We start from the raw sequence: 27,689 nt of genomic DNA, 5'->3' as shown, positions 1-27,689 counted from the left end.
ATAGTGGATCATATTCATGTTTATAAATGTACAGTTTGCAGAATAATAAGACGTGTGATTACATTGCAAGAATGAGAGAACAATATATTACTATGCCTCAAGGAAATTCTGTACAAACAGTAAAACAAGATTTCTTCTCAATTTGCAATTTTCCCAACGTTATTGGTGCATAGACTGTAGCCATATGAAAATTCAAAGCCCTAGTGGACACTTAAATGAGATGTACCGAAACAGGAAGGGTTACTTCTCTATCATTCTGTACCAAGAATCGTTGCATGTTGGCCTGGGTCAGTATTTGATGCCTGTCTTGTGCAAAGTTTGAAAACAATGACTATCCAAAAACACAATATTACCATAGCGACATGCACGTATAATATGCGAATTATTTGCGCCGGCTACGATGGCTCTGTCGTTTTGAATCTTTTCCGTTTAAAGATGGAATAGCTAACAGATCGTTAAATATCACATTTGCAACGACCTATACTTCAAAGACTAGAATAGTTTAAAGATCCGTTACTTAACGAGAGAATACCAATTTATGGAACAGGTTTCTTGCAACCCAGCATAAGTGCCTCCGATAGGAAATGTTTATTCATGATATTAATTATTAGTGTTATTATCAGTGGCGTAGCAAGAAATTTTGAGCAGGGGAAGCTAACTCAAGTTGTCTTTCATGTACATATGAGAAAACGTATTACAAAAATATAGTCTTAAAATAAATAGTAGTCAATGTCAAGTCACCAGTCTGAAGATTGGTTGGAACCTCGTAAGTAATACCAATAAGGCATGACCTCAAATGGTACGTAGTAAAATATGATTTCATGGTTTACACATATCTCTAACAAATAGACACGGTCATTTGTTTTTTAAATCGCACTTTTGTTCGGAAGTCAGTCTTGATAATAGAATTGTCCTAAAAACTCAAGTAAATCGGTGTTAGGAACTGTTATTTCACTCATTATTTATTATATCAACCACAATGCACACTAACACTTCAACTGAACACAACTGACGAAAAGGGATAACTCGGAAACTACTTATTTTTAAATGTTAAAGCTAGCTTCTTCCGTGCCTTGCGAGCAGGGTAGTTTAGTTAGAAAGGGATGAAAATCTGCGGAGTGGGTTACACAGAAGAATGAGTGAAAGAAACCAGTCTGCTTGGAAGCTGGTGTGTGCAGGCTTCTTGTTTACTGCTGCATCACAAATCATCCTGAGCTGCCGCATCACAATATTTAATGCATAAATATAAACTCTATTAAAATTAATAAGTAATTTTGTTCATAAACTGCAGGTTTATTATGAAATTATTATTAACTGGGGAAGCTGAGCTTTTTAGCTTACATTGACGCTACGCCACTGGTTATTATATCTATATATATGAACGCGTCAATGTTAAAAGGGCATAACCACCACTACAAGTCAATTTCGTTTTTTCACTGCCTTTGAATCTTTGAAGGTAGGTTTATCAATCTATGTTAAAGAGGCATATGTATCAGTACCGTACCCAATACGCGGTTAGAGAGACATTAGTTTCTAGGTTTCGTATTAAATGGGCATAAGACTGCGTTTCTGCCCTTTTAACAACAAACCCAATGCTGTTGTGGATGCTATAGCTAGTTCCGGTATTGTAATCTCTTTGGATGTCAGTTATTTGGTGACTGGTGATTGTTTGATTCCAACATTTTAATTTCTTTGGATGTCAGCTACATAACTTTCGTTAATTTGGTGATTGCTTCTATATGCTATATCTTACATTATCTGTAATTCGAGATAACTATTGAAAGACAGAACATGGAGAACGAGTTGTCCAGAGACGAAGATTCGTCTGTAGAAGATAGCCAGAAAATTATGAAAGAAATATGATACAGAAAGCCAGATTTAATGGAAGTTCATACACAAGCTACAAAGGGTAAAAATTGAGGCTAAAAGATTTGGAAAGTCCTGCAAGTAAGTATTTTTTTGCCATTTTAATTTATTTGTACTTGTTTCTAAGTAAATTTTAATCAGCAAAACTACTCTCTCAAGTTTTTTACAATAAGCTGCTTAATATAACACAGCCTTCTGTTCGTGGACACTGTTTTATACCATGCGATAGGGATTTTGGAATGATCAAAAAGAACTTGCGGAGGCATGATATGATATACACTAGGGCTGGGGACGGAGCGGTTCGGTTCGGAGCAGTTACTGTGACGTCATTACTCGGTTGAACCGAGTACAGTACCGAGTACAAATTTGTGGCGGTTGATTTAAAATTTAGATAGATTGAGTAGATTTTAGAACTTACTTTGAAAGTGGAACCAAGCGTGTTTTAAAAGCGTTGTAGTAAAGCGCTTTCGCTTTGTCAATTGACGAGAAAAAAGTTCTTCTCTTCATTGAAAAATGGCGGTTGCAAATTTCATTTACGTGATTACAACTATTTGCGGAGTTATTTTGTATGAAAGGCCTATTTAACTTTAATTGTTGTTATATATGACAGACGAAATAAAATTGATAATAGTACATTATGCAACGAGAATTAAGAAGCGAGTATGGATGTTTATGAAACGAGCGCAAGCGAGTTTCATAATTTTCATACGAGCGTCTTAATTACCATTATAGGCAAGTTTCATACGACTTTTTATGCTCGACCATATTTCTAACTTGAAAGTATTGAAAATTAGGTCTTTTTATGGTTATGTGCGAACTGACCTGAACTGTGAGATGTGCGCAGACGCGAAATTATTGATTTTTTCCGAGGCCGAATGTCATTGACCTTGGCACAGAATAAGAATGAACATTAGTCTGATATAACCTGGAAATTGATTTAGAATTGAAAAACGAGACGACAAATTGAATTTATTTGAATATTATTTACAATTAACGCTAATTATTATAGTAACAGAACCTTCTGCGACAGTATTGGATTTCCAGCCTCCGTGACTTTTCGCTAATTGTCTGTTGATTGCATATCCGAGAATAATCGATATAACGGTACAAAGCTGATTTGTGATTGGCTGAAGACCTGTACTTTAATGAGTAGGTGTACTTTAATGACATGCATTAAAGGACTGCTACCAGGTGTATAATTATTACATTTCGGCATGGTCGAGCATAAAATAATTTATAATACTAACAGCTAATAAATTAACATGTGAGGTAAACGTTTAAACGCTGCAGTAAAAAAAAAAAAAAAAAAAAAAAAAAAAAAAAAAAAAAAAAAAAAAAAAAAAAAACAGGCTCCATGAAGCGCTGCCTAAAACACTTAAAAATAACACACAGAATTATTTAGATACTATTAGGCCTACGCAGAGTGGATAAAATAATCAATAAAACGTGGAATCTTAAACTGAAGAACATAATGTTTATTTCTTTCATAACATTACTAGCCTTCAATACAATCATGTTCTCTTTCGTGAAGAGTAATATTATTGACAAATTAAAGTAATTATGTAACATAATTCGTAGAAATAAATACAAATAAAATTATGACTGATGAGGTAACACAAATCCAATAAACACAAATAGAATAAAATATAATTCACTTCCTTTTTTAACATATTTTAATATTAGTCAAACACTCTAGTATGATAATAATAATAATAATAATAATAATAATAATAATAATAATAATAATAATATTTTAATAGCAATATTAATAATAATTTTAATAATAATAATAATAATAATAATAATAATTATTATTATTATTATTATTATTATTATTAATAGTAATATGTTCAGACTGTCAGTGTTTATTAGGCCCACTTGACAGGTCATATAATAGGATGAACTCCTCTTCAATACTAGAGGCCTTTTAGCACGCTTTGGGAACAAGGAAATAATTTGTCCTGCAGCAGAAAATATTTAAATACAACAGTACCTACGTTGTTGCCTGCTTGGATTAAGTAAAACACTTGAATTCTGTTTGAACGTTTGAACTGACCGGTAACGGCTACGGTTAACCGAGTAACTTCGGTGCTCCGCTGCCAAGCATATAAACCGATAGAACCGAGTAACTCAACAGTTCTACTCGCTCCGTCCCCAGCTCTAATTTACACTATTCACCTGTTAACTTAATTGATCATCACAAGCAGCTCACAACAGAAGTTCACCTGTGTTGAACTGGAACACCTGAGATTGTGTTAGATTTCAAAAATTGGTGGCCTCCACTTTACAAGAAGTGCCCCGTATCCCAAGAAACTGCAAACAAATCAAAGAGAGAAAGGTTGTTTTTTGGATAAGCAGCCGGTACCATTTTCATTATAATTCAAATAACGATGGAGTATGCATAGCTTCCACGTATATGAACGGAATGGTGCAACCTATGTTCATCCTGAGACAATCATCAAGACCTTAGATGTCCAATTTGTAACTAGTACGAGGTAACCCCTGGCGTAAGCAACTCGCAGTGCATATTCTTTAAGGTCGTTTTTCCTATTTTATATGGAAAGTAATTGACTTTAGCACAGCATACTTGACGTGCAATATCTCCTGGTTCTATAGGCGTTTGGACATACATTATCAAGACAGTTCGTTGAAGCCGTACCCTTTCTTAATGTTCCATATAAAAACAGAATACCAATAGCTAAGGCAAAGCTTGAGGACATTTCCAAGGCTGTACAGCAGTCTTGCGATGGTGACTAATATTTGCGAGCGAGAGCTCTTTTATGCCCGTTACGCGCGCGCGGAGCTCTTTTATCTGTAAACACTGCTAGAGGATGTACAGATCTTAGAACACAGCACATCATGACGGAACGGAAACGCTTAAAGCTTTCAAGGAAGAGTGGAAGATACAATATTTATGCTTCGAACATGGTGATGAAGTCAAGTGTTTGTTGTGTAAAAAAATATCATTTGCAAAAAAAGCAACATAAAACGGCATTATGAGACGCAACATGAAAAAAATAGGCATTATTCAGGAGAAGAGAGAAATAATTGATTTCGGAATTGACATCGAAGGTAAATTAATTTACATTTGGATCAGTAGATTGTATCTAGATTCCTTTTATTTCTTTATTTTAAATGTATTGTTGATGTTTTATTTGTTATTTGTTTCTGGATATTTACTTTTATTAGACTACGTGTTTCTTTAATTTAGAAATAATATTTTATCTTTGATTGCACCTTAACTTATACTATTACTAAGGTCAAAAAGCTAATTCACTTTCATTCCGATGACTATTTTCAAGATTTTGAGTAAATATGAACTAACCATTTTGAAAACCTTAATGCAAGGAGCTTTTTTAGTAACGTCAATATAAAATATACTTAAAATATAATTTCAAAACTATTAGACCTAATTGCATCAAATTTTGTACAGATGATATTATTATAGATTTGTTTATATAGTTTAAATTTCACAAATTTTGGCCGAAAATTGTGGAAGTTTTAAAAATCACACATATCCCCTTAAATGATTGGCCCCAAAAATTACGATGGTTCTCAATATCTTAAATTAATCAATTTGTTTTTTCGTGTTACGTGCAACTCACAAATCACTCTAAGAAAACTCGTTACATAATCACGACTGGAGAGTAAGGACTACATTTTCACAATCACACAATCGATATACTCTATTTAAATCAATATTGCCATTATTATTTTTTTAACAAATACTCAGAAGTACTTAGAGATCACACACGTCGAGCAGGTAGACCCTATTAGTTTCTCCTAACCAATGAAGTGAAGTATTTACATAACAAATAATTGCTTTTAACAAGAAAATGGTTTACATAGAATTGACTTTTCCTATTTCTCTTTTTGTTCCTAAAAAATCCTTCCCTTTGCGATTTGTTTATATATGTATATTAAATAACTGAATAATTAGCCCTATTACATAGCCAGACATTTTGTAACGAAAGTTATTGTAATAATTGCTGCCTTTATTCACTGCATGTGCATGTACGAGTACATCCCTGATGTCTACGTTACGATGTTATGTAGTGGATGCGCTATGCGCTCGTGATCAAGGTCGAGCTCTTCTATCGTGATTGGGAGCTAATATCGTCTCATCCCTGCTATACAGTATGTTCTAGACGAAGATAAGGCTTTCTATGAAGAGTTTAGGGAATGGTCTGTGTCCGCAGGAACATATATCAATGGAGAATGACCCAGGAGTTGAGGAGGGACAGTAAACTAGGAAGAAAAGCTAGAAGAAATCATATAAACATTATTATTAATAAATAGTTGAGTTCGATACACAAATTATATATTTTATGTTGTTTCCAGTTTTTTAAGCGGCCGGGTAGCTCAGTTGGTAGAGCAACTGGCTACGGACTGGAAGGTCCGGGGTTCGATCCCAGGTGGTGACAGGATTTTTTCTCGTTGCCAAACTTTCAGAACGGCCCCGAGGTTCACTCAGCCTCCTATAAAATTGAGTACCGGTTCTTTACCGGCGGTAAAAGGCGGTCAGAGCGTGGTGCCGACCACACCACCTCATTCTAATGCCGAAGTCATGGAAAGCATGGGGCTCTACCTCCATGCCCCCCAAGTGCCTTCATGGTATGTTACGGGGATACCTTTACCTTTTTTTCAGTTTTTTATTTAATTTTTTGTTAGTAGATTCTGGAATATGATTACTCTTAATACAGTAGATTTAATGCAAGATTATTTGTTGAAGTCCATGTCTCTTAAAGAGTTCTATGTAGCCCACCTGAGATCTAATAAGTTTGTCTCTTAGTTTAGATGTGAATATGTTTTTTTTTTTTTGTTTTCCAACAAATATGGTTTAATGGAAATATGCCCTTTTAATATCGACACGTTCATATAATTTGAACTGGTAATTGAAATTACGGGAAAATGGCTGAACGGATTTTAATGAATAACTCCTCATTTTGAAGTCTGGAACCCAAAGATTTGCAGAAAAATAGTAGTTTTCAGTGAAATGTCAATTTTCCTACATAATTTTCCTATTTTCCAAAATCCATCTGTCGTCAGTTTTGAGAATGAAAATAAAACACACACACTACAATAAGCAATATTATACGAAGGCCATGACCTACAGGATTGCCAACATATTTAGAGCAAATCAGCAAATTCTGTGACATCATAATGACAATAATGTGTCGATCTTCATTTGTGTAATTTTATAATGTCTCTGTGATCCGTTATTAAAATTTTTCAAGACTTGCTACAAATAATTTACAGATCTGATTTTGTGGTGTGTAATTTTCTGAGTACAGCTGTGTTTTGGATATTAAAAACTACGAAACTTGAGGTGGTTTGATGACATTATCACCATTGAAAGTGAAATATTATTATAGTTAATGCCATGATGTGAGTATTTGTCACTAATATACATATTGATGATATGAAGCTCAAACTTTTGGAGTTATATAAGTAGACGTAGAGAATATCTTAAATTAGATCTTCATTTCTATTATTTACTGAGTGACGGCTGTGTAATATATACAATATATGTTGCTGAAAACTACAAAACTTAGGTACATAAATTTGAATATTAAGTTCATCTTTGTAGATTATCCAATGAGTCATATTATGATGAAAGAGTAATATGGTTTCAATGTTTCCGTCTTGACTTATTTATAATGTCAACCCAAAAAAATATTTTTGTTAACACATTTTAATTATTTTTGTGAACGTTTTCGCCCTGTGTGGGCATCTTCAGACAATATAGATATCTGTAGGCCTACATAGTGTATATCAAAATTACATAATACATGTGACCAATTATACAAACAATAAAAGGCTATTAAAAATCTAACTAAAAGTACAGCAACAAGATTAATCGATAAGTTGTATAATAAATATGCATATTTAATATCATATTGTGATTGTCCTTGACAGATAGAGATCGCAAACGGGCTATTATGAAGGATCGATAGGCTGTATTGTTACTATTATGTGTGTGAAGACTCGTAGGTGGACACTTATTTGACAATAGGACGCATAATTAAATGTGCATATTTTAACAGAGAATAACATGAAAATATTTGCAAATCAATGAAGGTCATAGATAACTAGTATGATTCTGAATTGGTGTTTAGGCGCGAATAGAAAATGTTATGTTGTGAAAATTAATGTCTATGAATGAAAATAGTTCGTGGAAATAATAATAGAAATAAATTATAGAAAACATCAATTATATTTATAATAAAATAATAGGGCATATATTTAACTTAATTACTGCTCTTGTTAGGAATATAAATAATGAGAAATAATTGTGTTAAAATTGTTGTTGTTGTTGTTGTTGTTGTCTAGTGCCTTGCATTTGGCAATGAAGCCATTAGCAGTCGTGCTTTCCAATACTTTTGAACTGTAGTTTCTTCTGATCTTAATGCTTCACAGGTCTGCAAGTGGTCTTCATTCATTTCTGCTGGATCGTTACACAGGATACATATGGGTGAAGCTGAGATACCTATTCTGTAGAGATGACTTGCTAGACAGTCATGATTTGTCAATAGTCTGAAGGCTGCAACTGCTGTTTTCCTTGGTCTCTGGGGGATTATATCTGGGTTGGAAAGTAGTGTAATCCATTTTTTGTCTTTAGCATTTGATTCTATTTCTTGTAGGTAGGAATGAGAAAATTTTGTAGTGATCAAGCGTTTTATTGAGGAATATGAGAAATTAAATTTAGATTTTTGTTTTATTGTAGAGTCTTTCTTGGCAAGTGTGTCTGCGGTTTCATTCCCCATGACTCCACAGTGTGCTGGAATCCATTGCAGACGGACAATTCAATTGTTAAAATTCAATTTATTCAAATTTAATTGTGCATTGAATTTAACTTTCAGTTTATTTCGTTTATAATATATTAATATGTAATATGTATTCCTGTAGTTACACAAGTATTTTCTTTGAAATTTGTCACTTAGCCCCTTCTTCTATGTTGTAATTTCTTGCTTAATCCCTATTAAAACAATATACCATGATTTTAATGTGTTTTTCCAAATACGCGTTTGTTTTCTGAGCAGTTAATGATGATTATTTTAGTATCACGGAATTAGGATATCACTCACGGAATTAGGAAACCTCTATCACGGAATTTGGATCCCTGTCACGGATTTAGGAGCCACTGTATGACGATGAAGAATCATATATTACATACCAAACTTGTGAAACTGTTGACACTGAATGTTGTAAAAACTGTAGCTAAAGGTCCAAATAACGTCATTTAGGTGTTATTTGAAAATTTTCAATACAATTTTGGCATAAATATAGACTTTATTAAATATGTCACGGTATTAGGCAACTTTACCCTACTTGTTGCATTACAGCGCTGAATGGCGATACCAATGCTCTGACGTAGATATTGACTGCTTCGAGGGTCCCCAGAAAGCTGCACTAAACGTCTGCCTATGGTAGAGAAAAGATCTTTGGCTTCACTACACCATGATCCAAACGTTTCAACCCCAAATGGGATAAAAATATAACTATCTGTAAGATGTTTATATTTATGATGTTCACTGACAGCAACACTTTCTGCTGCAGATCCTGGTGTCTTAGAGTTTGAAGACAGATGAGAAGGGGCCAGTGTATCTACAGTAGTCATCTACTGCCATGATTGTTCCATAAGGTGGAATCAACGTCGACCCTAGTCGCCTGGTTGTTACATCGTGGCTCTTCCTCTTCGGGTTGCCCGTTACCTGAAGGTCTCCGGTGTCTCCAGCTGTTAGCAACCCGCGTAGAAGCTCACTGACCAGTTGCTGGTGACGAAGTCCGAGGATCGACGGCCAGGGCGCGCCAACTAGTCAACAGATCCTTCATCTGGGTGAGTGTACTACTAGTCTCGAGAGACATTATTACAGGCATCCAATAAGGAAAACTCAGTGCGCAGAAACCAGCGGGCGTGACTGTCTCGCGCAAATGATGTATGCTCCCGTTCCCAGCATGCTCTCACGCCTACTGCAGGGGGGTAAGAGGAGTGAGTATAGCATGCGCGCCGCGAGGAGTTCGAGCTGAGTTTTGTTTGTAGGATACCTATAACCCTTGTTATAATTTCTTAAAATATTGGTGAAAGTTAGTAATCCGAGTGAAAGCCCGTTAGACCATGGCACAAGCAGATCAAGATCAACGAATTCAATTCTAGAAGACCAATTGAACACTCTTCTAAGACAACAGAGAGTAAGTGCTGAATTACCCATTACAGCTGCTGCTAAATTGTTTGAAAAATGTTTTTTTTAGGCAAACCATCTACGCTAAATGAATTTATTGGTAATGTTGAGTCGGCTAGGTCATTAATAAACCCAAATCAGGAGTATATATTAATCAAATATATTTTAGCGAAGATTACAGGTAATGCTAGGAGAACTTTAAACATCCATCCAACACATGAAAATAAAGGGAGGATATAAAGGAAAAACTAGAGATACATTTTGCTGTACAACGAACATTTATGTACTATACGACCCAACTCTGTCAGGTGAAACAGAACTCGAAAGAAAGTATTACTCAATGGGGGGCAAGAGTCGAACAATTGATTCAATCTACTTTACACAGTACTAATCGCTTCACTAACTCTTGGTCAGAGGACGAGAAAAAGGTGGACAAAAGGTATAATTAAATTAGGAAAAAATGTTTTGTAAATAGAATTTTCGTTGATTCTGTGAGAGAAGGAGTGAAAGCAGTTGCGGATGAGAAATCCTTAAAAGAAGTGATAGACAGAGCAGTAATAGAAGATTGTGACAGAAGGTCTAGCGTAAGATGTACTGTCAGTGTCACAGCTCATTTGCTCTGGAAGGAATGCGGAGTTGGGGTAGTTTTGCACTAGTAGTGGATGGAGTATACCGGGGACAGAACATCTAGAGGCTTGGAGGCCGTTACGGCATGGATAAATATATATTTATCCATGCCGTTACTTTTAAGCGGTCCGACCACCCCCTCCTCCCGCACTAGCAGGTACCGTACCATTCATCTGTAAAAAATTTTCTGAACGGAAGTTATTGTATTGCGAGAGCACAGCTGGATCAGTGAAAGTAAGTGGTTAACGTTTTCAGTTTGTAGTTCAACGAACAATTCTGTTGTGTGTGGACGCTTCTATAGTGACGTCACTGAAGCCTCTACTACAGTCGAGCCGTTCTTATTTCCGGCAGCAAATCACACGACAGCTTCTGGTCAGCTGACACGCTGCTTCACTGGCAGTGGTTGTCGTCAAGGTTATGCAGACGACATACCGCTTCCCGCTCACGGTGGATGTTACTGTGTTGTCAAGTCTACCCTTGTACTCTTAATGAAGTTTTAGCACATGTCTAGTCTTAAACATCGAACGAAAAATTATTTTCTACGATAAATGATTAGTAATATATGAATACATAATATTATATATTATTGTTATTGTTGATCCTAGCATCCCAGGACACAGAAGACTTACCATGTGGTGCTATAATTGGTTTTTCCGACCATTTGAAGTAACGATTTTCGTAAATACAGAAACAATATTAGAAATTACTAAAATGGGAGAAAGCTGTAAAATATAATAAATAAACATTTTTTATGTGAATGAATAACTAAAACCACACAATCTGTAAATTAAGTAAAATATGTTAGTATTAAAAATTTTGTCATGATAAGTCATTGCTACATAAAAAAATTACACGAAGAACCTTGCCTAACGGTATTGTTCAATTTAGAGGTGCTACGCCTAGATCGCTACAATCATTGTCAGTACCTGCCGCCGCCATAGTTCTCAGTTTATTTTCTTCTTTGCCGGATTGTCCGTACTTCTCTGTCGTTATTTGAGAAACCGTGAACTTGTTCACATCACACGCATCAGCTGTTCTTTCCACCACTTGCATTAAAGGCAATAAACTACTCTTATTTTACGTTCATTTTCGAAATAATCTCTAACGCTAAGAATCATTTCTCTGCTTTGCGAATTGATGGTCTTCCGACTCCTCCGCGGCATTGTGATGCTGAAAACTCAGCGATAACACAGCACTAACAACAATACCGACTGATTGTTCGACAACCAGCTATTCGAACTGCGTCCGTTCACTATTGGCTTGACAGAGATTTAGCAACACCGCTATTGGCTACCTTCTTCGCGCCAAAAGTCGAGAAGGCGTGGCCACGCCGGAAATAAGAACGGCTCGACTGTAGTAGTTGTTCTGTCCCCGGTGTAAGAAAGTTAGAAAGGAACTCTTGGCCATTATCTGGGCATGTAAGCATTTTCGTCCATGTTTACTAGGTACAAAATTTGCCATTGTAACTGATCATCAGCTCCTGAAATGGATGATGAATGTAAAAGACCCGGGTTCACGAATACTGAGATGGAGGTTACTGTTAGAAGAATACGATTTTGACGATGTTCATATGGCAGGAAAAAGAAACATGAATGCCGACTGCTTAAGTAGAATCACCCTCTTTGTGAAAGACGCAACTAATGAAATTTCAGAAGAGCGAAAATCTCGATTATTGAAAGAATCGCACGATTGTCCCATCGGAGGTCACCAAGGAATACAAAGAGCCCATGAAAGGATTAAATTGCATTGCAAATGGCCCAATATGTTGGAAGACATTACGTAGTACATTAGGAAATGTAAAATTTGCCAAATTAATAAAAGTCAACAGACTATTCCAAAAGCTCCGCTACAAATAACAGACACACCCCAGAGTATATGGGAAAAGATATCACTTGATATTGTAGGCCCTCTCACCTTATCATTGGAAGGAAATATATTTTGACATGTCAGAATCTCTTAAGTAAATATCTAATAGCTGTTCCAATGCCAGAAATGACTACAGAGATTGTAGCCAGATGTTTTGTAGAATATATTATTTTAACTTATGGAATATGTGATGTAATTCTTACAGATCAAGGTAGTCAATTTATGAGTAAACTCTTTCAAGAAATTTGTAAGTTACTCAAAATAAATAAGATTCATACCCGTGCATAGCACCCAGAGTCTAATGGTAGCTTAGAAAGGTCCCATAAATTTTTAAGATGTTTCAGTTCCACTAAACAGGATGAATGGGATAGATGGTTACCCTTTGCTATCTTTAACTTACTTATAACTAAGCTTCGTATTCCAGCTACCTAAAGACTGAAGTTGAAGACATATTGAGTATAAAGTACGCCGAACACTGATGATGCAACGGATGATATAAATAAACACATCATCGCTGCGTGTTCATCAACTCCCGACGTTCTGAGGCTATATTAGTAAACACATGCTTGAGCCGTGACGTTCATTTTAGTCGTGATCTTTGCAGTGAATAGGTCTAATAACCTGCATTCGTAAGTTACGGAACTTGAACTTATGCGGATGTCACTAGAAATTATTTTATATTGCAAGAAATTCTTTCAAAAGCATGATGTAGTACAAGATATTCCTATTGTGTGATATTTTTTCGTGTTTCATTAGGAATTGCATGTCGCTCATCACTGAAAATCCAATAATTTTCTAAGTACTTTTCTGGAAATTCCCTAAAATGGAGATTATTTAATTTATTAATTGGGATGTTGACATTGAAGATCATGGTAGGCTACATAAATCCATGCTAAACATCGAAATAATATCTTCATGATTTTGAGATTTTTATGGTACTGTTTTTTTTTTATTACGTTCAACTCACTTTCTGTGCCTTTTGGTATTTCAGTGCACTGTTTTTGCCACTTTTACTTTTATTTTACACAATTTATATGCAATTTTGTCTATATTGACAGTAAAAATATTAGTTCAAATATCCTCAACTATGCCCCTCAATATTACACGCTCTGCAATGAACCTTCAGTCAGCCACAAAGGTGTAGCTATTTAAATAACCCTAATACGACTAGTAAGGGCAGAGGATGCGTAACTATTTTGCATACGAACTTACCTGTATCTGCGCTGTGACGTCACATATACTTTGAATCAGACAACTTCATTCCCGTTTATAGGTAGCTGGAATAAGGATCCTACTTATAACACAACTCCTCATTGTAGTACAAATTCACTCCTTATGAACTTATGTTTGGTCGAATAGCAAATATTCGTGGAACTTTAAGGCAGGAAGCGAAGGCAATATATACCTATGATGATTACGTGGCACAGTTGAAGAAAAGGTTGAGGCTTACTTGGCAGGAAGCGAGGGAGTTCCTCAAAGTAAGGAAAAGCGAGTACTCAATGATAATAGGAATAAAGATAAGAAATGTCATAGGCCTAATGACGAAACTCGGGGAGCACAGAAAGAAAATGAGGTAATTACAGCTCTCCAACCAAGAGATTAATCGTGAAAGGAATGTGCTTACTATTGCGTCATCTACTGGAGCACAGCAGATAGATAATATTACCGTTATAACGCCAGTTTAAAAAAACATGTGCTCTCCTGCATATGTTATTTCCTGTATGGAGGGATTAGAAGACCAGGAAATTAACCGTGATCTAATTTTGCAACTAGGGTAGTACAAATATGTGTGTATCAGTGTTATCGTTTGTGCTTTGAGAATTAGCCAATGGAGATGCGTGTACCCACGTATGTGACCTTATGACATCAACATTCATTCACAGCATCACCCCGCTGTGTCTCATTCCCTAGAGACTTTCTCCTGGTTGGAGTACAGTATGACATAGCTCTGGGAGCCAAGGTCTTGTTACGAAAGGAGAATAGGAAAAAGTTGGACCCTCTGTGGGAAGGTTCATTTGAGGTTACTCGGGCTAATAAAGTTAACCTCGAGTTGTGCAGAATTGGGGGTACGGGAAAAAAGAGATTCACTGTACACATCAATAGAGTAAAGGAATACAAAGAATAATTGTGTTTCTTTTTTTTTCAGAAGCATACCAAGATGATTTTATCTGAGTGGTAAGCACTACTCATTGGTATGACTACTGTTAAGGTTGAATGCTTTTTCTTCAAAATGAAGAAATCAAAGGACAGGCAGGCATGTACTTTAATTTTGTAGCAAACGTGTGGTTCACTCCGCATCTCTGGGATGGCATTACTTACGTAGACATAGGAGCGGTACAACACCTGTATGATACGCTCAAACAAGGGACTGCAACTATACAGAATGAATGTAAAAATTTGCTAGTATACACATGGTATCACAAAACGGATTGTGAGCAAGGATTAGCTCACATCCTGGCTAAAAGAACTAGTGTACAAAGGCTAAGAGAAACTCTTGAAGAAATTATTGAACCAATGGTCAATAATAATAACAATAACCGGAAAAAGCGTTCTGTACTAGGTTTTGTAGGCGAAATTTCTAAAATTCTATTCGGCACTGCAATTTAAACTGACATAGAAATGTATAAGGAAAGAATAGATAAAATGCAGCAAGAACAACTTAACTTCTTGCATATTAGTTCAGAACAGTTTTAACACTTTTAAAGTCAAGTTTGGTAACAGTCAATGAAACAACTACGGAATTATTGTTAAATCAAAAAGCAATAAAAGAAAGTTCCAATACTTTTCTTTCACATTACCAAAATCAGTGGGAAGGTAAGACGCTTGAAGACAATAAGATTACAGCAATTAATCTAAAGATTAAACATGTTGAGTTAGGATACTAAGATTGTTATGAATATTACGATTTGTTGATCACAATGACAACAAATTCGCGACATGGAATTATTCAATCCTTAGGTTATAACTTACGAGAACATTAAGAACGTGTTATGTGAAACAATTCCTATCGATATGGAATTACCATCTTTTCCATCACATCAAGTGGACCAGGTGATGACGGTACCTATTTATAAAACGTCATCTACATTGGTATACATTGTGAGAGTACCTCTACTGTCACGCGAAAAATTCAATTGATATGAAATTGTTCCTTTTCCGGTAATTATGAATAATAATAGAACCGCTAAATTTATACAACCCCAATACCCTTACATAGCAATCAATACTTAGAGAACGAAAACGGCATTTTTTATCTCAAAAGCATGTGAGAGGTCCAAAAAGATAATTGCTAATATGATTTGTATGGAGAATGTACCAATAAATCATATAGTGAAAGAGGATTGCCTCACCTACCTGATACATCCTACTACGACTGAATATCCAGAAGTATAATTATATGTATACAGGTTGTCCCATTTCTCTTGTGCACCTATTATAACTTTCTTTTTTGGATAGGTATTGGAATTTTTGTTTTTGAGAGTTATGTTAGAACGAGGTGCTAACATGAGTGTGGAGATTTGGTGCATGTAACTACATTATGGTACAAGATATACGTGACGTCATCAATTTTTCAAATAGCACTACATACTTTAATCATGTTACATTGATTACACACATTTAGACGAGTTCAAAAATGTATCACAATGTCACCTTCCCAATCAATAACAGCAACAAAATTCAAAATGAATGCTATCAGAATGTGTCATTTGTTGTGCCCCATTCATCTTGTGCATTAACTTACACAAAACGAAAGACGACTGACGTCCGTACACGTCGTATGTTGTATGTTTGCTGTCTTAACATGTAAGCAAACCACAACTGTCGACACCACAAGCCACGTACAGTGGCCTGCATGTTCTCCGGATCTGTCGCCACTCGACTTCTTCCTGTGAGGAACTGTAAAGGACAGTGTGTACCAGAACATTCTGACAACATCAGACGACATGCAGCAACGCATTCGACAGGCTTGTGTGTTCATCCAGCCAGCAACGTGCAGGGCAGTCATACGGTCTTTCTTGGAAAGCCTTCGAATGTCCTTTAATGTGAATGGTCACCATTTGGAACATCTTCTGTGACTCTCAAAGCATAACATTATCACACGTTTTTGTTTCGTTTTGTTGTTGTTATTGATTAGGAAGGTGACATTGTGATACATTTTTGTACTCGTCTTAATATGTGACATCAATGTAACATGATTAAAGTATGCAGTGCTAGTTGAAAAATTGATGACGTCACGTGTATCTTGTACCATAATGTAGTTACATGCTCCAAATCTAAACACTCATGTTAGCCCCTCGTTCTAACATAACGCTCAAAAACAAAAATTCCAATACCTATCCAAACAAAAAGGTTATAATAGATGCACAAGATAAATGGGACATTCTGTACACATATACAGTCTTACTAATAAACCGTATATAGTTTTTATACAAGACTTATGCAAAGTTGAGACAGAAAACTTTACTAATAAACAATGCATAAACAATGGATGTATAAACAGGCTGTAACTATACAATGGGAATTGGTTTGCAGTAGATATATATATGTACGAAACCCCTTGTTTAAGCGTTGTATATAGAGACAAAATGGAAGCCCCTCTAACAGCTGTTCGTATCGACTGTCACTTTATGATGATGGTTGCCTTGTAACCACAGAAGAACAAACCCAAGAGCACAAAATAATTAGAATAATATCACAGTCTACTATATACAGTCGCGAAGCTCAATATGTAGTAAAAATGCAAACTTGGGCAGTTGCCCACCACTAGGATCGCTACTATCGCCTCATCATCTCAGATCTCTCTCCTAGCAGACGACAAAATATGTTACACTTTCGTTGTGTTCTTTTGGAAAAATTAACACCTTCCTTCCATTATTGAAATATTAAATGCATAAAGTTGATTTATTATTTTAATGAAGTATATTAAATTCCAACATAAACTCGAAGATACCTGCAAGAAATAAGTTAATATAATTTTTGTTTGTGCAAAACGAACTGAAATTTACTATAATAGCTACACTCATTCAAGATTATAGCGATAATTAACTATGAATTGAAACCAATAAATATTAATTTGCATTTCTCTTTACAACAATAATAATGGAAATATGAATTAATGGAGTAACTTACGTGTGCCGGTACTTGTGGTGTAGGCTTACGTAGTTAACAAAGTGGGATGATGTTAAGCAATAATAATCACACAGAATTGGAAATAAAACGTGATCAATACATTTTATTGTAACAGACTTTTTCTACGTCTCTAGTAAAGCAACAAATAAAAATAACATCAAAATTAACAGCTATAATTAAAAACATGTCCTATGAAGAAAAAAATAGGCCTAAGCAATAATAATCCCACCAGAATTGAAAATAAAACGTGATCAATAAATTTCATTAAAACAAACTTAATTTTTCTACATCTTTAGTAAAATAACACATAAAAATAATAACAAAATGAATAGCTACAATTAAAAATATATCCCCTGAAAAAAAAAGTAGACCTAACCTTTATTTCTCTGGAAATTTAGCATCCCAAGTGACAGAACTTTAACCGGTATCTAATGTCCTTTCGGTTAGACTGAAACATTTCATTGTGAAATTTAAGGATATAATGTATTCTAACAGTCACAAAGAACTATAAAAAGTAAGAGTTTTGTTTCTGCACAGCATTCTTGTGGAAACCCAGGAACCTTTCCGAATCTTTCGGAAATCGGAAAAAGGATAACTCTGGCCTCTTTCTCTTACTGTTGCTACAATTTATAGCACTACAAACGTCTCCTCCTTGTCCAATATTATTATTCAAATTATTATATTTTAGCCATTAACATTTTCATTAAAACCAATAACGAACATTTCACAAGCATCAATGTGAAATACGCAACGAGCTAGCACTCGATAGAAATACGACACAGTCCAAAGTCGACCATGGGCAGTCTATTGTTTCTAGTTGCTAACCGCTTGGAGCGCTCTATCACGAGATTTGCAAAAAAACACCTCAAGCTTCGCGACTGTATATAGTAGACTGTGATAATATTGCTGTATCTTGTACTCTTTGACCAAAATGTAGTGTGGTAATCGATTAGCATCAGTGTACTATCGATACTTAACACGCCACACTAGACCGCTCTACCGGATGCAATAGAGAACCTCAGATATTCTATTACCTTTAGTAACGAAGTAATGACGAAGCTATGATGTAGCTGTGTAACAGTTATACTGTTAGGCACGACATATGTAGTGATTATTGGTAAGGAATTTACACACTACTTATAAACGAGCTAGGTACTCATTGTATAAGACAGTTAAACGTCTGTATATCGAGTTTTTATTAGTAAGACCGATAATAGATACCATGTGGATACCGTTAACACATAGTAATGAATGGCTGTATGTAAATCATTAAAAGGATGAAATAATTGTAGTATGTGTGAATGAAGTAAAGGAAGAAGTAAAATTATACAATAGAGGGAAACTTGTGTTAGCCGTTAATTGTAAAGGGTTGACCTCAGTAGGTGTGTTATATCCACTACAGCATATTCAAATTAATTAAAATGCTACTGATATCATCCCTATAGCTTCCATGCATATTGAATGTTGTATTTCACAGGAACAGGAAGAAATAATGACAAAAACTAATATGCAATTGCCATTTCCAAATATTCTATCTACGACTCATGATTTTAAATACATGGAAGTAAGAATTGATGATCTTCAAAAACAAATATCAAAAGAACAATCCAAAATTCAATATGAAAGATTGGCGTCACTATTCTTCTTGGCTCTATATTAGTTCAGTAATCGGAGTAATGTTGCTCTTTTGTGTGTGTTGCTGTTGCTGTAGCAGTTGTAGAAAGTGTGGACTGTGGATGTTGAAGCAATGTAAGTGAAGAGAAACGTGTTCAGATTACAGGAAGGGATGTAGTGCTTGTTGTCGTTCTATTACTCGTATTATTAAGAATAAGGCAACTTTGAACTGTATTAGGGACAAATATAATATGCATATGATTGGCGTAAATGTCAGACGTAACATTGCTAACTCCAACAAACATATTTGTTTAAACTGTGTTCGAGGGCACTCGGGTATATTAGGGAATGAAAGGACAAACCAGCTAGCCAAGCTTACTTGTTCCATGAATGTCGTTGATAATTACCATAAAATTCCTGTCAATTTCATAAAACATAAATTAAGGGAACACATGTTAGCACGCTGGGATGTTCAATGGCAAGAAAGTAATAACGGCTCTCTAACTAGAGACTTAGGCCCGGTTTCTTCAATCTTTGTTAAAATGCACCTAACATAGCGTTAATTAACTGTAAGCTAAAAGTCTGAATTGCTGTTAAAAATATTGCTTTTCTTCAACTTTACATTTCACATTTTAACATTCTGTTTAACTCTCTGTTAGGACCAGAGATTCTAGAGTTCAACCATAACCTATAACCAAGTGTAGGCTCAGTTTTGTTTTCTGAACTCTAGGAGTGGATCAGGACAGCACGTTTGCACATCTCCTTTTTATGTTAGGTTAGGTTCTTTTCAAACTGAAATGACGAGTAAGCGTACAGTTAAAATTACTCTAACCTAACCTAACCTTTTTATGTTAAGTTAGGTTAGGATAGGTTAGGTTAGGTTAGGTTAGAGTAATTTTAACTGTACGTTTCACTCGTCATTTCAGTTTGAAAAGAACCTAGCCTAACATAAAAAGGAGATGTGCAAACGTGCTGTCCTGATCCACTCCTTGAACTCTGACAATCGCGATTCTCGCTTGTTTCCGTTGTTTGACTCAGGGCCGGTTTCACCAACGCTTTACTCTCGATTAAAGTTCGATTTAATCTCGAGTAAAACCTCGTAGCGTTTCACCACTCACTTTACACCCGTATAACTACCTTAATCGAGAGTAAAGTCTGGTTCACAATAAAACGGAAACGAGAATAGGAACGAAAACGGTAAAATTGTTAAAATGTAGGGGAAAGGCCCCTATATCGAACCACTTAGCCTTTAACACTAAATTGTGGCAATAATCTCACATCAATGTTATCAGGAAAACTTGCATTACATTTGCAATCTCTTTGGGTATACATAGCCTCAAAACAATTGCTAATTAATGTTGTCATTATTTAAATAAAAAAATAAAACTGAGAAGGTGCGAAATGGTCCAAATTAGGAACACGGTCCCTAAATTGGACCAGTCTTATCTTAAAATGAACCACATCATTTTTAAATTCAGAAACATTTTTATTAATATAAAATATAAATATTTTTGTCCTATACTTAAAGCAATTATTTAATTAGCAACAAAAGTACAAAAGAAGTTTGTGATTATAATGTCAATTTCCTTGGAAACTGGAGTTTTTAGATAATAATAAAAAACACTTTCTTTTTAGAACATGAATTACAAATATAGGGCTTTCATTGTTATATAAAAGAGGCCATTATCCACAGTCTTCACAGTAAAATATTTTCCGTTTAGTACTAACGTTTCCACATTTTGAGTGAAGCCATATCCTACATTTCATGCACTGGATCATATCCATAATTTCCGACAATTCACAAGTTTTGCAGTATCAATTCTTGTCTTCATTTTCTTGTTGACCATATTGGAGCTTTCTCTTTAACGGATTATTTCTTGGTGTCGATGTAGGCCTACCTGCTACTTTCTTGTTTTGTTTTTCCTACAACTCATTCTTGTATTGTCTGCTTGTGACGATTGCAAATGAAGTGATTTTTTGTTTCCTTGATCTGATAAGTTCAGGAATAGGAGCTATTTCAGCAACAGTGTTAGGCCTACGCCTAGTCATGTTTTGAGATTTTTATGGATAGTGAGGATTGGCCGTAGAAATGTCTTCAAAAGTGTTAGGCTTATTAGATTGAAAAGAGGGAACTGAATTTTGTGAAGGTGAGTTTGGAACACTTGTGTTAGGCTCATTCTCATGGTTGACGGCAGTAGGAGCGAAGTCGCTGTTTGTGTCGACTGGCCAAATTCCAGTTTTCGCAAATCCACTCGTTGCATTTACCACTGTAGCAGCTTTTCCATAAGCTTCTGCTATTATAAACTGACACCTGAACTGAGTTATATTTCGAGATGGGTTACTTCGAAGCCATTTGTCTGCAGCCTGATTGTAGTATGATGACAAGGGCTTGAAGAAAAAGACACGTCACATGGTTGAAGCCTGTGCGTTGTAGTAAGTGCCGGCAAAGAAAGCATTACAACACCATTTTCCCGGGCAAAAATGATAGCTTCTACATTCTTGGTGTGGGTGGAATGGCCATCAAGGAGAAGTAACATTTTGTTATTAGTGCTGGGCTTCACAATGGCGATGACACGTTGTAACCACTTAAGAAATAACTTGCTAGTAATCCATCCACTTTCAGATCATGTGCATATTGCACCTGGTGGTGCACCGGTGTTCAGTTCATCCTTAAATGTCAGCCTTTTGAAAATCAACATGGGAAGAACGTAAATCCCTGTTACACTCATGCAACACACACAGGTTGTGTTGGTGCCTCTTTCACCACTTGTCAGGTGTATCTATTTGCACGAGATATTCACAGTTGGAAGCTCCTAAAGCAAAACAAGGTTTCCTAAATTGGACCAGTTCAATATAGGGTTCAAACGGTGATTCAAATTACGGGAAAAGCCATTTCAGATTATTTAGTAACTGTGATATACGGAAACGTGTTGATTGGAAAAGTTTACGCATGGATATTGTTGCTATGTAACTACTTCACAACATGCAATAGATTAATATTATCACAATCTTACCTGATTTGTCGTACAAGCTTAGCTAGGAGAGTCAAATATTACATCAGAAGCACCATAATCACACAACACTTATTATAGCTGAAAGGTCAACTGTACCCAGCATTCACTGCGCTACACAGAACTCTTCTGCTTGAATTGTGGTGCACTTTGTCTAACAGTTTGGGAAATAACCGAGTGTTTCAATTTAAGACACGGTTCAATATAGGGACCTTTCCCCTATAAATTTAAATGTGAGCATTCACAATTAACGAAAAGCTTGCCGGAGCCCGAGATCGGGAACGGAGAGTTGGCCAAGTTTCAACTTTAGCGTTCACGTTTCCGATCACAGCCCACTAGATTCATTCCAATGCCATCTAGAAGCTATTTTGTCGTCGTATATTTTATAGCAAGAAGACCGTGACATAACCTATGCATTATTTTGTTCTGTGCTGTGCATCATGGAGCAAGTTTTATTTGATGAGATTCTAATATTGAAATCCTCACATTTACGATAAGCGGCGCGCCTCGTATTAAGATGAGAAATGAAGGAGAATACGTGGCTTTCAATAGCTGCATCTTTGAACACCGATCGGAAGCGAATCATATTTTATTACTGTATTGGTTGTATTACACACTACATATTCACGCTTCAATTCAATAACTACTGTTTTGTTCATTTTTGTTCATTTTTGTTCTATTACAAATGTTTCTTCTCTAATTAATTTACGTTATAGTACACAAAGAGGATAGAAGTCTTTCTATTCTCTCAGGTTTTATTTCTGCTTCTTTCCGTCGTCTGTATCACAGTAGCGTGGAGCGGTGTATTGGTATTTCTGTTGTGAAATGGAAAACACTGGAACAATAAGAAATCGTGGGACTAATTTATTTTCGTTTGAGAGAAGCCTTCTGTTGAAATAATTTCGCAGTATAAACCAATTATTGAGAATAAACAAACAAACGGATCTACATTGAAAGCGAAAAGTGAGACTTTGCATCAATTTGCTCATATCTTTGTATGAATTCTGTCGAATCACAGAAATCATCCGCTCTGTTTATGTATTCAGGGATATCATTTTCTAAATAATCAACATATAATAGTTCAGCATCTAACGCACCAGCCATATTGAATACTTCTATGCTAACAGAGAGTTTAATGACTTAACTCCATGAAATTGGTCAGTTAAATTAACATGAATATTAACAGCCTGTTAGTACTAACAGTAGTTGAAGAAATGCTTCAACTGTCAAGTTTACAGTTAAAATGGAATAATACACTGTTATAATTTAACAAAGGTTGAAGAAACCGGGCCTTATTCTTTCCTACAATAACCTGTAGGTTAAACTGTAAACACATGATACCCAATTTCGTGCTTATGCAGTTCATTTCAGACCGTGGAAAATTTAAAACATATTTTAAACGGTTCAAAATCAATAATGTAAATGAATCCATGTGTAAATGCGGGGAAATCACCCAGACTGTTCGTAACCTGCTATTTGATTGCCCAATTTTCGAAAGAGCTCGCCTGTTATTACTGTCGCATGTCATCCCATGTTCTGGGCAATTTGAAAAACCCCTGTGTTTCATGTTTAAAAAGAAATGCTGTTCAAGAGAATTTCAGAAATTCATATCACATATTCACAATTCACTGTAAATAGCTAGTTTATGTGTTTCGGCCATAGTAAGAGAAGTAGTTAATGCAATTGGTAAGGCTATATGAATGTGTTAATTTTTTGTGTATATATAATATTTTCAGGTTTTGTATCATTAATCTAACATGCCACAGGTCAAAACAGGCTGCAATAAAAGGAGATACTACTACTATTAACAATACTAATAATCACAATAATAATAGCTATAATATCACAGTTTCATATCATATACAGGGACATAATTTTATTTTTACTTCAATTTTTATTGTACCTGAGTTTTTGTATGTACTTCACTCCCACCCCTTCTACTAATGAAGTTCCAACTGTCCTCCAACAGAACCAAGGTCGCATATAGTAAACAGTACCTAGTTAGTGAGTATAGTACGTTTCAGAAATATGTTCGCATTTTCCAGTGACGAAAGAGTTTCAATATTTGTTTTTATTTTTTTTTTAGTTGGTTATTTAACGACGCTGTATCAACTACGAGGTTATTTAGCGTCGATGGAATTGATGATAGCGAGATGGTATTTGGCGAGATGAGGCCGAGGATTCGCCATAGATTACCTGGTATTCACCTTACGGTTGGGGAAAACCTCGGAAAAAACCCAAGCAGGTAATCAGCCCAAGCGGGGATCGAACCCGCGCCCGAGCGCAACTTCAGACCGGCAGGCAAGCGCCTTAACCGACTGAGCCACGCCGATGGTTTGCTTTCAATCTTGAATCATATTTTCGCACAGGTACTGTCGTCCGTTTGCCTACGTCGCATCCCGATTTCCCCCACCTACTTCTACTCGCCCCTCTGTAAAGCTAGTGGCTGGGCTGTCTTGGTTCTTTTCTGAAAACATTAATTTCTGTTGTAATATTATACAACTGTTTAAAATAACTTGAATAAAAGGGCCTCGTTAAGTAATTAACTGTCACGTGATTCCCCCTCTTTCTACGATCCTGCGACATAACCACTTGGACGAAAAGTAGATGGCATGTCTGAATAATTTTATCTTTTCGGATCGGGTAGAAGTGAAGATTGAATTTACAGTACGAAGCCTCCAGATATGGAGGGTAGCTGCGAATATATTGAATAAGCAGTCGTGAACAGCCGATAAGGGGTGGTCCTCCAGCTTGGGGGTTGGGCGAAGGGCTAACAACCCATCACCGTAAAAAAAAACAGCTTGTTACGAATCCCTACAATAAGCCTCGGAATAGGACTGATTCTCAGGCACGACCACAGCAAAGGAATAAGGTTTCGAGATTTGGCACTTGGAACGTAACTAGTCTTTATAGAACAGGAGGGGTAACATTAGTAGCAAAAGAACTAGCTAGATATAGAATAGACTTCGTGGGAGTACAAGAGGTTAGGTTAGATGGGAATGGCATATCACGAATAGGAGATTACTTGTTGTATAATGGGGAAGGAAATAATCACCAATTAGGAACAGGATTCTTTGTTCATAAAAGAATAAAATCAGCAGTAAAAATGTCGAATTTATCAGTGACAGGTTATCATATTTAGTACTTAAGGGTAGATGGTGCGACATCATGGTTATAAATGCTCACGCCCCTACAGAAGAAAAAGACGACCATAAAAAGGATAGCTTCTATAAGGAATTGGAACATACATTTGATCAGTTCCCTAGATATCACATGCAAATTTTATTGGAGGATTTCAATGCTAAAGTAGGACGGGAGGATATTTTAGACCAACTATTGGAAAAGAGAGCCTACACGCAATTAGTAGTGACAATGGAGTTAGATTAGTCAACTTTGCCACATCGAAAAATTTAACATTCCCCCATAAGGATATACATAAATATACTTGGACTTCTCCAGATGTATTGACACACAACCAAATAGATCACATCTTGATAGATAAACGGAGACATACTAGTATAGTAGATATTCGAACTTTCAGGGGTGCAGACTGTAATTCTGACCATTATTTCGTGATTGGAGAATTAAGAGAAAGATTATCAGTAACCAAGCGAGTAGAGCAACAAGTTAATATTACTAAATTCAATATTTTGAAATTAAAGGACAAGGAAGCTAAGCAAAATTATCAGGTCGACATTTCGAATAGGTTTGCCACTTTAGAAAGTTCCGACGAAGTTGAGAAAGAATTAGATGTTAATAGCGTGTGGGAAAATATCAGAGATAGTATCAAAATTGCAGCTGAGCAGAGCATAGGTTATTATGAAACTAAGAAAAAGAAACCGTGGTTTGATGAAGATTGTTGCATGGTAGTAGAAAGAAAGAAACAGGCAAAATTGAAATTCTTACAGGATCCAGTTGAGGAGAAGAGAGATAATTATTTCAATGAAAGACGGGAAGCAAGTCGTACACTTAGGAATAAAAAGAGAGGTTACTTAAAGGAAAAACTGAATGAGGTAGAAACAAATAGTAAGAATAAAAACATTCGAGATTTATATAAGAGTATAAAGGAATTTAAGAACGGATATCAGCCAAGGGAAAACGTGATCAAGGATGAGAATGGTGACTTGCTTGCAGACTCTCCATCAATCCTAAACAGATGGAAAAACTATTTTGCGCAACTACTAAATGTACATAGGCCAAATAGAAATGATCGGGACGAAATTGAAATACAAACTGCTGAGCCAATTATACCCGAACCCACGTTTTCAGAAGTCGAAATTGCGATACAAAATCTGAAAAAGTACAAGTCTCCAGGTATCGATCAAATTCCAGAAGAATTAATACAAGAGGGTGGAAGGGCATTATATAGCGAAATTTATAAACTTGTACTTGCAATTTGGGAAAAGGAAATTGCACCAGAACAATGGAAGGAGTCCATAATTGTACCTATTTTTAAAGAAGGGGGACAAAACCAACTGTGGTAACTTTCGAGGAATACCACTTTTGTTGACGTCGTACAAAATTTTGTCCAATATTCTTTTGAGAAGATTAACTCCGTATGTAGATGAAATTATTGGGAATCATCAGTGCGGTTTTCGGCGTAATAGATCGAATATTGATCAGATTTTTTGTATTCGACAGATAATGGAGAAAAAATGGGAGTATAAGGGTACAGTACATCAGTTATTCATAGATTTCAAAAAGGCATATGACTCGGTTAAGAGGGAAGTATTATATGATATTCTTACTGAATTTGGTATTCCCAAGAAACTAGTTCGATTAATTAAAATGTGTCTCAGTGAAACATACAGCAGAGTCCGTATAGGTCAGTTTCTATCTGATGCTTTTCCAATTCACTGCGGGCTAAAGCAGGGAGATGCACTATCATCTTTACTTTTTAACTTCGCTCTAGTATATGCCATTAGGAAAGTTCAAGATAACAGGCAGGGTTTGGAATTGAACGGGTTACATCAGCTTCTTGTCTATGCGGATGACGTGAATATGTTAGGAGAAAATACACAAACGATTAGGGAAAACACGGAAATTTTACTTGAAGCAAGTAAAGCGATCGGTTGGGAAGTAAATCCCGAAAAGACAAAGTATATGATTATGTCTCGTGACAAGAATATTGTACGAAATGGAAATATAAAAATTGGAGATTTATCTTTCGAAGAGGTGGAAAAATTCAAATATCTTGGAGCAACAGTAACAAATATAAATGACACTCGGGAGGAAATTAAACGCAGAATAAATATGGGAAATGCGTGTTATTATTCGGTTGAGAAGCTCTTATCATCCAGTCTGCTGTCCAAAAATCTGAAAGTTAGAATTTATAAAACAGTTATATTACCGGTTGTTCTGTATGGTTGTCAAACTTGGACTCTCACTCTGA

The sequence above is a fragment of the Periplaneta americana genome, chromosome 6, assembly GCF_040183065.1.
Source record: "Periplaneta americana isolate PAMFEO1 chromosome 6, P.americana_PAMFEO1_priV1, whole genome shotgun sequence".
In the NCBI taxonomy this organism is placed as follows: Eukaryota; Metazoa; Arthropoda; class Insecta; order Blattodea; family Blattidae; genus Periplaneta; species Periplaneta americana.
Note: the sequence above shows the minus strand (reverse complement) of the source record.